Source organism: Haemorhous mexicanus, chromosome 5 (assembly GCF_027477595.1).
Source record: "Haemorhous mexicanus isolate bHaeMex1 chromosome 5, bHaeMex1.pri, whole genome shotgun sequence".
Classification (NCBI taxonomy): Eukaryota; Metazoa; Chordata; class Aves; order Passeriformes; family Fringillidae; genus Haemorhous; species Haemorhous mexicanus.
Window position 1 is genome coordinate 19,035,714 of NC_082345.1, and position 16,340 is coordinate 19,052,053.

Here is a 16,340-nt window from a genome sequence, read left to right on the forward strand (position 1 = left end):
AGATCCTGGTTCTGATTCCCTGGATCCACAGCACTGTTTTTCCTGGATTTAGCCAGGGCTTTCCCTGTGTAAGGGGCTGGGGTATGCAGGGGGGAGTGTGTTGGGCTTTCCCTGGCCATTGTTAATGGTTTCAAGCCCCCAAGGGCTCTTATGTCTTCCTTTTCCCCAACAGTATCCTTCTGTCCCCTCCTTTCCGACATTTGCTGCCGTCACTTCATCCCCCTTGTCCCTGCCGCTCCTTCCTCCGCAGGAGGGGCCTCCTCAAACTCTTTCTCTGCTCCAGCATGGAGGCTGAGCCCACTGGAGCATGTCCAACTATCTGAGAGTCCCTTCTGGCATCTGCACATCCCTGCACAGTTCCTTTGGATGCTGCCTTCCCCTGGGGAGGTGTCCTTGTCTATAACAATGTGTGAAATGAAAATATAGAGATGATTGAAAAAATGGATGTTTTAATGGAAGCGTTGCCCTTATAGTTCTCATAGAGACCCCACAAAAAGTAGTTTTCTTTCAGGTTCTTGTGGCTTTATTTAGGAAATTATATTAAATAGATACACCTTAATAAACAAGCCTAGGGCAAAGCATTAATTTTGACTATGGTGGTTATTCTACAGTAACTTCTCCTGTGAGCAGTCATCCAAGTCTCTGACTCTGGCAAAAGACTGATAGTCCAGAAGAAAGCACGGATCTTCCCATTTGCAAATGGAGATGTTTTTCCAGAATAATTTTTTCAGGTTATATTTTTTCCAGACAAGGAGTGCTTTGTTCTCTGGAACTCAGGAAACTGCCACAGCTGTAAATACCGACTGATTTGCAGTTAGGAGTTGCAAGCAGCATTACCTAATGGCCCAGTGCAGGGCCGTAGAATTCAAATCTCCCCCAAGCTGATTCCCTATTGCACCTTTGGAACTGTAATAACTGTAACTGTGTAATAGCAACACAATAAGGTTAGGAACAGACATCATAAAATAGCAAAACATTATAGAAGGATAACATAGCTAAAGGGGTATATGACTTATAATAAAAGATTCACTAGAGAAGCATATGGACAAAAGTGGTTTTGCAGTAAATAATGCTGCTTCAAGAAAATGTTAAAGAAAATATACAGGTGTTAGCAAGGTACTTCTAAAATCAGCTTTCATCTTTGTTAAAAAAACAAACCCAGGATAACCTAGTGATTTCATGTACTACATGATCTCACATATAAAGAAACTAGGCTATCTTTACATTTCAGTGACATCTTCACAAAGGTGAATTCTACCCTTTTCTTCTCAAGCAGCGCATTCCTTTGTCTTCAAGTACAAAAGCAACACAGTCATTATAGGTAACAGTGGCAGAGTATGTTGTTACTTGACGGAGTCAATGGGAGACAAGCACATCTGATGATGATCAACAAGTCTCGGTTTATTGATTTAACATGTGTGCTCTTATAACAATAATAATAAGGCTCATACATATTGCAAAAATAAAGCTCATTATTGGTTCGCTATAAAAGGTCAGCTCCGCCTTTGTTGCCACATACTCAGGATGCCTGTGATTTTCTCCACCCTAGCTAGTTTCTGCTTCTGCATCCTGTTATCGTATAACTTCTTGCTCAAGGATACTGTGGCCTTGCCCAAGGCCTCTTGCTCAAGGGTTATTGCTTTACTAGCTGTATTTTATCATGTCCCTTCTCTTCAAGTCACATCTCCACAAAACTCTCCACACTTCCCCCGTTTTCTTTTTGAGCAAGAAGATTTGTCTGCCAGGTTTTTTCTATCATTCGACTGACCATATTCTGAATGCAATTAAAAATACAAGGCAAAATAAGCAAAAGCATCAAAATCACGCCCAGTATCCCTATGGCATATGTTACAAGGCTCCTTAGCCATGGTCCAAGTCCCAGGCTTTTAAGCCATTCGTCAATTCCTAGTCCTTCCTCTTCTTTGAGACTGTGAAGTCCCTGTTGTAATTCTTTTATTTTAGCATGAATTGATACAGAGTGATCGGACAAATTCATGCAACACATACCTTCAAATTCTTCACATCCATGCCCATGTGCTAAAAGCAAAAAATCTATAGTGGCCCTATTTTGTAAAACAGCATGATTAACACTTAGCACATCTGCAGTTAGCATATCTAGAATTTCTGATGTCTTATTCAACTCACCCTTGGCCCAACACCCCAATTGCTTTGCTAAGTTCATAGCTTTATTTGCAGCTCCTCCTGGCAAGATAGTTGAAATTATCACTTGTTTTAACTCACTCCAAAACTGTGGGATTCTTATCTGATTGCAATTTAGGTCGTGCAAGCTGCGTCTCTGCCTGCTTGAATTTCGGCTCAATTGCATCAATAGAGACACACTGGGGTGAAACAATGACAATTTTCCCAAATAGCAAGGTCCTCCCTGTGGCTTGGCTGGTATACCATTCCAAGCTCTGTCTGCACAAATTAAAAATATCCCTGTGGGTAATTTCTTCGGGGCCGTGATGTTACTGCCGTTGCATCGGCTATAAAGCTGCTCATGCACTGTACCTGACTCCAGGGATGAATCTAGGGTAGCTCATTTCCCTCTATTCTGATTAAGATCCTGGGAGTCTAAGGGCTCAAAACTGATCCAATTGCCCTTTGAGGTGTTAGTCATACTGGCATTTCCACTTCCAAAAAGATCCAACTCCTCAGGAGGAGAGTGCAAGGTGGTATTACGTGACAAAATTATTTGACATTGACGGTAACCATCATCAAGAGCGCCAGCTTGTGTAGGGTCTGTAGGGTCTGTAACCATCAAAAGGTTTTTGCACAAGGTTTGATTATCAGACCACAAAACTCCTTGGGGGACCACACAGGCAGGTCCACCAAGCACGTTCGAAAGGGGTTAGTAACTCCTCCTAAGCTAAGACAAAGCGATGATTGATTAGTTTGATTAGCAAGCGTTATCCATATATTGTCTCTTGGCTGATTAAAGCGCGTTACTCCTATTACCCCAGCTATCACTGCACTAAGCAACACAACAAAAACAAGCTTCATTTTTCTCTCTTATTTTTCTTCTTTTTCCTTTTAACCTTCGGCGTCCCTAACCATTGTAATTTTAGATCCTGTAGATTTCTTAAGCATTGATCCAATTCTTCATCAGGATCCCCTTTAATGGGCCCTACTACAGAATGCTGTGTTAAGGGCACCAACTTCCTACACCTTGCAGAAGCAATATAGGACCTACTTTGAGCTTTAACCCTTTTTACAATATGATATAATTCCCACCAATAATAAGCCAAAATCTTCTGTTCAGGCACTTCAAAAAGATTTAAAGCCGAACCTATGTCCAATCCTGTTTGTTCCCTCAGCTCTCTCTGCCAATTTTCAAAATGATGCTCATATGAACACCTGTTACACCACAATTGGCGAACTAAAGACTGTTCTATCCAATATCTCTTACCTCAGCCCCCACAATACAATGCCACCCAAGCAGCACAACATGAACAATTACAATCAAGACAGTTCTGGCCCGCTGGGCCCCTTATGTAAAAAGATGACAGTGATTCAATAGTTTCAGTCAGTTCCTTAGTAGTCTGGCAGCGTATCACAGCCCTGTCGATTGCCTTTGAGTGTCCCTTCAGCTGTATCAGTAGTGGCTGTAGGATCACTGGCAGCTTCTCCTCTAGTCGCTTCTTGTCCACTTCTGTCAGATTGCCCACCAACCACTGCATTAAGAACAGGTTTAGTCCACTTTGCAGGTACCCACACAACTCCTGTAGGGGTAGAAACACAAAGATATCCCCTTCTCCAAAACAGGACCTTAGCAGGATCCTTCCACAACCCTGTCTTGGGGTCCCTGTATCTTACCTATACTTCTTTTTCCTGCTCAGTAACCTCACTTGACTTGCAATGCAGTTCTGCTGGGGGTTGTCCTGCGTCCCCAAATACACACAAATGATTGATCACAAACAAACTTTTTAACAACCTTGCCTGGGGGTCGGTCACCCCTTCATGTTTGGCTAAATACCTTTCCAGGGTACCATTAGCCCTTTCAATAATGGCTTGTCCTGTTGGGGAATTTGGGATGCTTGTAATATGTTAAATCCCCCAATTCTTTAAAAATTTCTCTATCCTCTGACTGATATAAGCAGGACCATTATCTGTCTTAATTCTTTTTGCTGTCCGCATTAGTGCAAAGCAACTGTACAAATGTCTTTCCACATGTATTGCTTTTTCTCCTGTCTGTGCCATTGCCCAAATATATTTGCTGTAGGTATCAATAGACACATGCACATATTTTAGCCTACCAAAACTGGACACACGCGTAACATCCATTTGCCTTAACTCCTTTGATTGCAAGCCTCGCGGGTTTACTCCTATGCCTAGACCACCTCCCCCATTGTGGTGGCTGCAAATTGGACAGGCCCTAACAATAGCTTTTGCTTCCGCCAGTGTCACCTTGAACTCTCGAGTTAGGCCCTTTGCATTTTGGTGAAACATTGAGTGAGCTTCCCTTGCTAGCTGTTGGCTTGACATGGGCGTGCTCTGCACCGTAGCAACCAATCTATCTGCTCTATCGTTCCCTTCCCCTAGACCAACATTCCACTTGTGGCTTCTAACATGAATCACAGCATAAGCATGCTCCCTTGATCTTGTAGCCTTTTTCAGCTTTTTTCAGCTGTACTAGCAATTCGTACAGTCTTTGATTTTGTACCTCCTTTATGGCGGCATCTTCAATTCTAGCTACAACCCCAGCAACATACAAAGAGTCTGTTACAATATTCAGTGGTCCTTTAAGCTGTGATATTGCCCATACTACTGCCAAAAGTTCCATGGTATGTAAACTGTCCACTGCCTCTGCCTGTAAGATCTGATGTTTCCATGATCCTTTCTCCTGCCAAGTTATTGCAGCAGTTCTTGACTTCCTGCCAGCATCTGTAAATGCAGTAATAGCATCTGCAATAGGGGAACTTTCTCACTTCGGGCGAGTAATCCAGTCCCATTCCCCTATCCACTGAACTGGAGCCGGTCGAAGCTTTCCTGTTTCAATAGGACAGCATGCACCTAAAATTGCCTCCTGTAGTTCTTCTGAATTGTTCAGGTACCAGTCTAAGGTATCTTTTTTCATTGGTATCCTGATTACTGCTGGTTCAGTTCCCGCTACTTGTAACATTCTCTCCCTGCCTTTCTTTATTAAGTCTGCTAACATTTCGATTTTTTGAAAAAGAGTTTTACTTTGTTGTAATGCGTGGGAAATCCATTCCAATACACTTATCTCCCCAGTTTTCTTTTGCAACTGAGATAATGCACTGAGAAGGTATTTGGGACCGTTCCGAGTGGTTAAGTCTATTGCCAACTCCGGATCACGCCGATGGACCTGTCTTTGGGTAACACAGTCCATTATTTGCTGAAGGGCGTTTTTCTGTTCAGGAGTAACACGGATTGGACACGTCGGGTCTGTACCCTTAAGAAGCAGATGTATTTCATCCAATAATTCGTTTGGTATCCCAACAATTGGTTTTAACCACCCAATAGTTTCTGAGCCTCATTCAAAGTTGTAAGCTTTGTCTGCAGCTGCAACTTTTGGGGTTTAACTATCTGTTCGGACATGGACCATCCCAAGTATTTCCATGGAGCCGTTGTCTGAATTTTCTCAGGGGCTATAACAAGAGAGTACTGTGCTAGTGTGGTCCATATTTCCTGAATTTGCTCTTCTGTGAAAGGTGTGGGTTGTGCAAACAGTACATCATACATATAGTGATAAATTACTGTGCTTGGCCACTGTTTCCTTAAAGGTTGTAATGCAGAGTCAACATAGATTTGACATAAGGTAGGGCTATTGCGCATGCCTTGTGGCAATACAGTCCACTCAAACCTTTGATCAGGCCCTTCCGTATTAATGGCAGGTAGCATAAATGCAAATCGCCTCATGTCCTGTGGATGAAGTGCAATAGTGAAAAAACAATCCTTTAGGTCAATAATTAGTAATGGCCAGTCCTTTGGAATCATTGCAGGGCTAGGTAATCCTGGCTGTAACGCACCCATGGCTTCCATTTGATCATTAACAGTGCGCAAATCGTGGAGCAGTCTATATTTCCCAGATTTCCTCTTTATCATGAAAAATTGGAGTATTCCAGGGACTAGTAGATAGCCGCAGGTGTGCCTGCTCAAATTGTTCCGTTACCAATTGATGAGCATGTTGAAGACTTTCCTCTTTTAAAGGCCATTGCTTAACCCATGCTGGGGTGTTAATCGTCCAGGTAATGGGAATCGGGAAAGTCCAAGCAATGGCTATTACCCCAAAGGGTGTTCATTGGTTAAGACCACTCCCAACTGAGCCAAGATGTCCCGCCCTATGGGGCACTGCACGGTAGGCAGCAATTGCACTATTGAAAAAATAGTTGTTAGCTGTTTTCCATCTATGTGAACCCAGAGAGAAGGAGAACGACTCGCCAGGGTTAAACCTCCAACCCCGGTCACTGTGGTGGCTGCTGGTTGCAAGGGCCAGTGTTGAGGCCAACAACTAGGGCTAATAATGCTAGAGTCCACTCCAGTGTCTAGCAAGCCTGAGAACGACCTTTTCTGTCCTTGAAATTCCACTTCCACTCTTTTCCTGGATCTCTCAGAAAGATTCAGAGTCAGCAAGGTGAGACCTCCAGTGGACCCAAAACCCTTTTCTCCCCTCTCTTGTCCTTTTATTGCTTGTAATCCCTTAGTCATTTGCTCCAGTGGCACAAGCTGAGCAATTCTCTGTCCTTTATTAATTTGAAGTGGTGGAAAAGGGGTATGCACCATAACCATAATTTCTCCTGTCCGGTCCACATCAATGACACCAGGTAAAACAAATAATCCAAGCATAGACGCAGACGACCCCCCTAAGAGCAAAGCACCCACCATTCGACCCTGTATAACAACAGGTCCCTGAATCCCCGTCGAGATTTTTTGTGGGTGTGGAGTCATCAGCGTAACTTCTACTGCGGCTGCCAAGTCCAGGCCGAGGCTTCCTGTGGTGGCGGGTTGGAGACAGGGGAGGTTGGTAGTGCTGCAGCGACGACTTGTGTCGGAACGCAGCCACTGCAATTTGCGCTCCTGGTGGAGTTTCCCGACTTCCGCCAACAAGCACCCGTATTGTGAGTATTCGAGCGGCATTTCTGGCACCAGATCCCTGTTGCTTGGCATTCCCGACGCATGTGACCCATGCCTCCGCATCAGTAACATCTCATGCTATTTCCTATCGGAGCCGGGGTAAGTGCAGCTGACGCTTGAAGGGGTGCAAGGGCAGCCCACACCTGATTCTGAGAAGCCTTTGCTTGTTCTTGTAACCCTAATCCCAGCTGTTTGATAGCATCTACCAAAAAGGCTTGTGATCCTACCGGCATCTGTGCCATTCTTTCTAGTGCTTCTTCTATGGTCCAGTTTGCACCTAGTGTATTAATCACACTCCTTGTAGCTGAATTACAATTATGAAGAGCACATTGTTTCAACAAGGCCCCTCTCATATACTCCGGTACCCCTGCCTTTTCAATCGCAGCAGCAGCTTTATCTATAAATGAACTGAACGATTCCTCCTGGCCCTGCTTAATTCCCATATACATGGGCACTCCTCCCAGTTCCTTCACTCTATCTATTGCCAATCTTACCAACCTCATCGCCTCTCGGCACTTGTCTGGTCCAATCAGAGCCAGTGCTTTGGTGCAAAGAAATGCTCCTAAACCCATAAGCTCATCCACAGTCACCCCATGGAGAGGGTCTCCTGGCTGCCGCTGTATCACTACACACTCATTAACAATCGCCTGCCAATGTGCATTAAATAAAAGTTGTTGATGCTGAGTAAAAATCAACTTCACTATCCCTCTGCAATCAGCAGGCAAAAGCACCTGAGTATTCCAAACATAATCCAACATCTGTCTCGCTGGTTCACTCATTACCCCAAACTGACTAACAGTAGATCGCAATTGTGATAACAATTTCCAATCGAGAGCAGTGATTGTTGCTAGTAATCCTCCATCAGCCTGTGCCTGGAAGGTCACCGGGCATGCTAGCTGGGTTGCCACACTAACTGTACCATCATCCCCTCTCTCCAAGCCATCTTTCGCCAGCGCAGCCCAAGCCTCCCTTCGCTCCCTGGAAACGGCCTCCGCTAGGTCGCTTTCCACCCCAGGGATCGGCTCATTACTCTGCGGGAATTCAGCAGTGGGTGCTCTCGGCCATGGTTCCTGCTCTTTGGGGGGTGCAGAAGGCTCACTAGCAACCTCAGGACCGGCTCTGGTAGAAGGCGGTGGTGGAGGCGGCAGGACCACCTTTGTGAACACAGGGGGTAACGGAGTGGTATGATCCTGATCACTCCCATAACTCCTATTCTTGGTGTGAGCGACGGATGCCTGCTCAGCTGCTTTCTTTTCTGCCTGATGCTGCAGAAGCTTATTGCGTACCACCCTCCAAAGCTTTCCCAACTTTCTAGCCGTCTTATCGTCCTCTAATGTAGCCTCCCATAATAAATCCCCAAGTTTACGCCACTCTGTCAACTCATGTACAGTATGAGGATTTGCAAAGACTCCCTTGGCGTACCCATATGCTAAAAGCCCCGGTAAATCCTTTTGTAAATCTATCCCCTTAACCTGTCGCTTTTGTAAAAAAGTGGTAAATAAATCATATGCTGCTTGCCTTTCCATACCTAATTCGTCAGCGCTGTTGCAGCCCCTCAAGGTCTTGGCAGCACATATTGGCCAGGCTCGCACGGCACGTCTTAACTCCTCTTTTTCGTGCTTTTTTGCCGTCCCAGCTGCTTCGGGACCCGACCCGGTCGTCGCTCGTCTGTGGTGTCTGGCAAGGATCACGTCGAGGTCACCATTTGACGGAGTCGACAGTAGACAAGCACATCTGATGATGATCAACAAGTCTCGGTTTATTGATTTAACATGTGTGCTCTTATAACAATAATAATAAGGCTCATACATATTGCAAAAATAAAGCTCATTATTGGTTCGCTATAAAAGGTCAGCTCCGCCTTTGTTGCCACATACTCAGGATGCCTGTGATTTTCTCCACCCTAGCTAGTTTCTGCTTCTGCATCCTGTTATCGTATAACTTCTTGCTCAAGGATACTGTGGCCTTGCCCAAGGCCTCTTGCTCAAGGGTTATTGCTTTACTAGCTGTATTTTATCATGTCCCTTCTCTTCAAGCCACATCTCCACAGTTACTGTCACAGGGACTCCCAGCTCACTTCACCAGCTCCTGACTGTTGTTTTTTGCTGACCAGCGAAGGGGACTCACATTTTCTTTGTCTGGTTGTCCAACATCATATCCTGCTTCTACCAGTTCTTTCCATTGCTCTGGAATTCCATTCCATTAAATAAGAAAAAAGAAAATCAATTTACTTATAATTTTTTCAATATTCTCCAGTCTGGAGACAGTTGCATCCTAAAGAAAAAATACAGCTCAGGAAGCATCACCCAGCTGTGGTATTCACATGCCCTCTGCTCAGACAGAAGCTGTGAGAGAAGCAGAGAAATGAATGATCAAAACCATTCTTATCTTGTTTGCTGCTCCTGTGTTTGTGCCCCTATGGAATGTGTTCTGGTGATTGTTTACCCAAGGTGATTGCTTGATTAGATTCTGGTGATGGTATTTTGATTCATTGACCAATTGGAACCATGTGTGTATGTCGGGACTCTCAGGCAGAGAGTCACGGTTTTTTGAGTAGTTAGTCATAAACAGTATAGTATAGTATAGTATAGTATAGTATAGTATAGTATAGTATAGTATAGTATCTCTCTTTAATATAGTTGTTATGTAATGTAATATAATTTTAATAAAGCTAGTGTTCAGCATTCTAAAGCCTTGAAATCAGATGCCAAAAATTTCCCAGACATTGGGGTCACCTGATTTCACTATACCCCGTAGTTCCTACTAGAGCAACTGCCACATTGTATTCAATGGAAGCCTTGTAAAAAGAGTGGGGCTATGGCATGAGGAGTAGAATTTTCTATTTAAACAAACCTGCTTGAAATGCTATTTACAATAGCAGCTGTACATGATAATTCTTCTTCCACTACAGGGAGAAAATGAAACTACTAACGTTTCCTTTGTAAAAATATCCAACCTGGCTGACATTTGAGGACACTCCCATCTATTTCAACACTTCACATACTCAAACATGTACTTACTGTGTAGCCTTGGCAATATCACAGGTGCTGGGCTCTTCAGCAATGGTATATCGGCCTGGGAGACATTTAGGTCTGTGGACACTGTGGCTGCTGTGCATATGAGGTCGATGAGGCCTACAGCAATGGCTTTTACGTTGTTGGTTAACAAAACAATTATTAACCATTGTTATTTATTGTCCACACACCACACACACCTTTCTCTTTACCAGAAGCACTCACTGTGCATCTCAGGTTCTGTAAATACAAATGAAAATGTTAATTCAAAGCACAGTTAAAAACACCTGGCAAGAGACTAATCCTTTTATTTGTGGAGGACAGCAGAGATGTGGTCAAGGTGCATCAGGACAAATTACAGAGGGTTCAGCACCCTGCAGAGCTGGCTGCCGACACAACAACCTCACCCACAACCTATGGCCTTGGGGCCTGCCAAGGGACCGCGGCCACGCTCCGCACCTCCGGTCCGGCCAGCACCGGGTCCCAACCCAGCTCCAGCCTCAGCACTGCCTGTGGGCTCCCCGCTTACTGCTGGGCCGCTGCCCGCCATCCCAGTGGCCTCGCAGCTTCCTGCTCCAGCTTTCTGGGCATGGGTGCCAGGAAAGCCCCGGAGGACCGTCTTTGAGCTGCCCTGGCCGCTTGGGCAGGCAGATCGGTGGCTCCCAGGCTTGTTCAGTTGTGCCTGAAATGGCTCCTTCCCTGTTATGGCGGGAACCACACTGAAAAACTACATCCTACTCTTCCTTAAGGAGGTCCGAGTGGTCTCTGTCCTCATCTGCCCTATGGGGAACAGGGGAACCTTAGCCCACTCTCCCTCTCGGGGCAGCTTGGGGGTCTCTGCCTCTTCCCCTTTTGGAGGAGGAATGGAGGGGGTTGGCGTTTGTCCTTAACTTTGGCCATGGGAAAGGGGGAGCAAGGATGGGAGGTTCTCCATCCTCTTCTCTTTTAGGGGGACCAGGGGCTTCCCCATCCTCTCCTCGCCTTTGCAGTTGCCAGGAGGTCTCATCCTCCTCTTGCCTCAAAGGAGGGCTCGGGGGTCTCCCCGCTCCTTTCCCCTGTGGGAGACCGGGCCACCTCTGCCCACCACTCCCCTGTGTGATGGCTGGCGTTGTCACTGCCCTCCTCTCCCATGGGGAGAGACAGGGCTTTGTGATTTGTTTGCATTTTCATCGCAGGTGGCTCGTTCGGAGAGCATCAATCAAAGCTTTCGATGTGTTGCTAAGCTGCATTTCTGCCAATTTTATTTTGTTTGGTGCCCATGGGTATGTTCGAGGGGTCTCCATTCCTCATGCCATGGGGAATGCTTGGGAGTGACTCTCGGGGGAGGGGGGTCGGAAGTGTCCCTGTCCCTCTCATCCCACAGGATCATCGGGAGTTTCTCCAACCTCCATACCTTTGCTGCTCCGGGGGTGGTCTCGGTCCCCCTCTGCTTTCGGGAGACCCTCTATGTCCATCCCCCTCTGATATGGGAGGAGCCGGCATTGTGTCTGTGCCCCTCTGATGTAAGGGGACAGGGAATAGTGGCTGTCCCCCTTCTGCTTTGGTGGGGCTGGTGTGAGCTCTCAGTCCCCCTCTGATTTGAGGGGCCAGCACGGATTCCATCCTCTTCCAGTTAGAGGGGCCAGGGGTAGTCTCTGCCCCTACTGATTTGTAGGGGCCAGCATGGGCTTTGTTCCCCTCTGATTTTGAGGACAAACCCACCCTGGCTCCATCCCCCTCTGATTTGGCGGAGCCAGCTCTTTGTTCCCTCCGATTTGTGGGGGACGGGTGATGTTGCCGTCCTTGCAGCCGCCGGCCATTCTCCGTCCTACTTAACTTTGCTGGGCTGAGGGTGGTCTCCGTCCCCCTCCAATTTAGGGGGTAGTCTCTGCCCCCCACCGATTTGGGGGCACCAGCCCCAGCTCCATCCCCTTCCGATTTTGAGGGGGCCGGCTCTGTCTCCATCCCCCTACGATTTTGGGGGGCTGGCTCTGTCTCCTGTTATGAGTAGAAAAGTTGCCCATTTTTTTAAAAGGTTTCAGAGTTCACAGGTTGGGCCAGTTGCTGCCAGGTATTCTGGCTTCCTGCTGGGCAGGTTTGCCCCAGAGCAGGCAGCATGGGGCCGGATAGCTCAGTCCTTTGGGGACAGACTGTCTGAGTACCCAAGCCGTTCTTAGCCGCAGGCAACCTTAGCAAGCTTAAGGGATATCAGCTCTTTAGTGAATATCAGCTCTTTTATAATTTCAGCTCTTTTCTTGCTAAGGCGCCCAGGCTAGCTGGGAGGCAGAAGTGAGAGAGGAGAAGACTCGTCCTGGCGTTCCACAGTGATGGTTTTACTGGGGGTGTGTGAAGGATTCCAGCGATGGCTCTTCTAACCAGAATGGGCTAAACCAGCCCATTATATAGGGCAAAAGGGGATCAGAAATTGTCCAATAGCAGGGGTTAAGGAGAAGTGAGCTATAGGGTTACAGAGAGATAAGCTGGGGTCTGAAAGGCAGAAGAGAGGGGCTTCTTTTGCTCTTTCACCGTGACTTGGCATTTTAAGCCTCTTGCCTCCACCGGGCCCTAGGAAGCCTGGAGCTTGCAACAGCCAGGGTGGAGTTCTAACTGTTTGTTGTTGATGGTTTCATGTTGTAATCATGTTGTAATCATGTTGTTAATAGTTTTTCATTAACTACCTGTTGTTGATGGTTGAGAATTCCTCTTTTTGTTGAATAACACCCTGCCTCCTGGAGGATGGAACCCTGGACGGTGAGGAGGAGGGGACAAGGGGGTTGGCATGCAAACGAGGAAACCCCTCACCAAACCTAGCAAAAACCCCTGAAAACAAGCAGCCCACACAAAATTTAGAGATCGAAGTGATGTCTAGATGTGAGGAACAGAATCCAGTGTCCGCTGAGACCCTTTTTACCTTTCACCCTAACCTAAAAAGACATCGGCTAGAAAGAGGACCCCAAATGTCGAACCAAAATACTGGGAATCTCCTGGTGCTCTCCTGAGGATGGAAGCCCCAGCTCTGCCTGCAGACCAGCAGACAAAGCTGCACTTTTCCTCCTCCTCTGTGCCACTCCTGGAAGCAGCAGTGGTGTAAGCGCGACCCATCAGTTCTTCCCATCTGAGCTGATTTTTAATAAAGGCATTAAAAAGGAGAAAGACCTCCTGCCCTTTTTATTTCATCTCAATGTCCCCTGCGATTTTGGGGCGCCCGGCTCTGGCTCCATCCCCCTCCGATTTGGGGGGCCGGCGCAGGTGTCTGGTAGCGGCAGTGGCACGAAGGGGTGCACTGGTGGCTTGTGGCACCAGCAGCTCCGCTCCCACCTCCCTCCCAAGCAGCCTTGCATACCCCCCTGTCAAAAATAGGTTAGAAACTGTTGTAAAATAGTTAATAATTGTTAAACATGTACTGTTAAAAAGTTTTGGTTGTTGTATTGTAAAAGGGGTTAAAAGAGAAGTTATAAGAAATACAGTACTCAACCGGTGGGCCCTGCAAGCTTTAGGTCTTATAATTGTTAGGAAAATAAATCCACAAATATCAGAGGTTTATGTCCAAAAAAGAAGACAGAGGAGTCCTTTTACTTTATTAGAATAAAGGGAGAAGCCATAGGGCATTCCACTGGGGTCTCTCAAATTTTTGGAGGATGCAGCCCCTTTTTTATCCTGATTTCCTGGCTGTATTTCCCTTCTCTCTTTCCCCATTGGCTGAGGTACTTGAGAGGTACAAACTTCCTGATACACCTGATACTGAAGATTACCCTCTAATGTATAACCCTCCCTTTTAATTTTTAATTCTTACAGAATTTAGGGTTTTTCTTTCCCATTGTTTCCTTCATCTTTCAATATCTGATTTCATTTATCAGCAAACCTAAAGTTTATTTGTAAAAGCAAACATTTTTTTCCATTCATCAGTCAGTGGAATCCTTCCCATTGTTTATCTCCCAGTGCTAGTTTTATCTACCAGCAGACCCAGAGCTTGTTTATAAAGACAAATCCGCTATTCCTCTCATAATAAAAGCTGAAATCACTTTAGCTCCAGGAGTGTGTTCCCTTTTATAACACCCCTAGTCCAGGGCTGCTGGGTCGAGGTGCTGAGTGGCAGAAGCAGCCCCAAGGCTCCAATGTGGTGGGCCCAAGGGCTGCTGCGTGCCTGCCCCACTGCTCCATCCCCATGCAGCTCGCCTCTGCCCTCACCACTCTCTTGCTGGCGCTGAGCCTGCATTGTGCCCTTGGTGGCCGCCAGCAGCAGCTGGGCAGGAGCCCTTTGCAAGTGACCAGCGCTTTCTGGCTTCTCTTCCCGGAGTACCCACATGTGATATGCTGGTATTTGTCCAAGCACCCTGTGGACAGGCCAGCGCTGGAAGAGATCTTGTGCCACCCTTGGGTGCAGGGCAAGCGTAGTTGATGCCTTGTTGGAGCTTCTGCAGCACCCAGTTACCGAGTCCCATGCAGGACTGAGGACCCAAAAAATAAAACAACAAAAAATCTATTCCAGGGTTTCAAGACTGCAACCTCAACTAAGAAAACTCATGGGAAAAGGGATAATCAGAGTGTTCCCTTCAGGCTTTGTCAAGCTTTCAATGCCTTTTCTCCATGATGGTAGTTTTGTGTCTTCAAGCACAGCCTGTAGTACAGGCAGGAAGGGCTTTAACAAGGCAAGAATCAACACGGTGAAACAGCAGCTGCCCTTTCACACTGATGTGGCCACTTGGGGTCACCTGAAGTGACACATGGGCCCATGTGTGCATTCCAAGGGTAAGGACAGAGATTTTGCTCTACTGCCAAAGCTGTGAGAAGAACCAGAAGCATAAAAACATCATTTCAGGTCAAGCCCTGATGAACTCTTCCTCTTTCTTTGCCTCAAATCAGCAGCAGGCAAATGCAGTCGGGTCTGTGTTGATTCAGGGGACAGCAGCATCCAAAGGAGCTGTGCAGGGATGCACAGGTGCCAAAAGGGACTCTAGGAAGGATGAACACGTTCCAGAGGGCTCAGCCTCCATGCTGGTGCAGGGAAAGTGAATGAGAAGACCCCCCATAATGGATGAAGGAGCCCTGTCACTATAGGACACGCAACAACATGATGTGGACTCACTGATCTTTCCAAGGTAAAAAAGGGACCTTTATTTTTCTGACTCCAACATTTATAGATTTCCAAAAGTGACAGTGGATTGGAGGGTGAAAGTGCCACCTCTCCAATGACACTGGACAAACCAACAGTCCATCAAGTGTCTCCGCCTCCATAAAAGAATGCAAAACGATAAGTTATTTACATAAGGTGTGTGGGAAAGTTTGTTAAAAGAATGTTTACATCAGAAGGCTTAGAAATTCTTAAAAAGTCAGGGTGACATCTCATCCTTCTCTGTTAAAAAAAAAAATAAAAAAGAAAGAAAAAATGAGCAGTATGAAAAAAGAAACACGAACAAGGTTCAGTGTCCATTTGTGGAAGAGTCATTGGAGTGATCACTCGCGTCGTCTACATCTGAGTTATCACTCGATGATTCACCCACTTGATGCCTTTCAGGTTGGTCACAGTTTCCATTTTGCCCATCAGCCAGATTCTTGTCTCTGAGGTCACAAGCAGGGCGAACACACTTCAAAGATACCCAGCGTTCCCCTGTATCTGTGGATATGCAAGCATACCTGCACCCCAAAGCGATAAGGTCATAGGGACCTTCTCACTGTTTTGTGACTAAATTTCACATCCAAACCTTCGCTCTATGCTGATGTGCCCCACCCGCAGCCTGCAACGAGAGATGATGACTCAAAATGGCAGGATTATTTGAGGTCTGTGGCACCGTAAGATGACTGATGGTGTACAAAGGTTTTGCCAACCGACGGTGTGGGGTTTCACCCTGCATTCCTCGTTTTTGTTTTTTCTACAATAGCTTGACCAGTTGGAGAATGAGGGATACCGAACCTGTGTGACACACCCCACAACTGCAGGAACTGCCACACCTTTTGCAATGTATAAGCAGGACCATTGTTGGTTTTCACAGCAGAAGGTATGCCCAGAGCGGCAAGGCCTGCCTCCAGTGGGCAGGGACATCACGGGCCTTTTCTGCAGTGTGAGCAGAAGCCCACATCGCAGAGGAGAACATGTCCACCATGACATGCACATACTTGAGCCGGCCAAACTTGGCAATCTGGGTGACATCGGTCTGCCAAAGCTCCAAGGCCTTAAGGCCTCCGGGGTTTACCCCTGCCAGTAAAGGTGAAGCAAGCGCGTGGCAGTCATCACCTGACTTGACGATGTCACAA

The 16,340-nt window shown here is 46.6% G+C and overlaps 1 long non-coding RNA gene across 1 annotated transcript; it reads right to left on the reverse strand.

Moving 5' to 3' along the window:
• Positions 1–500: 500 nt before the first annotated feature.
• LOC132327227 (uncharacterized) lies at positions 501–9,138 on the reverse strand. The gene is made up of 2 exons (XR_009486495.1): positions 8,624–9,138; positions 501–3,722 (listed from the first exon to the last, which is right to left on the reverse strand). It is a non-coding gene; the product is annotated as an uncharacterized LOC132327227 (long non-coding RNA).
• Between the last annotated feature and the right edge of the window lie 7,202 nt (positions 9,139–16,340).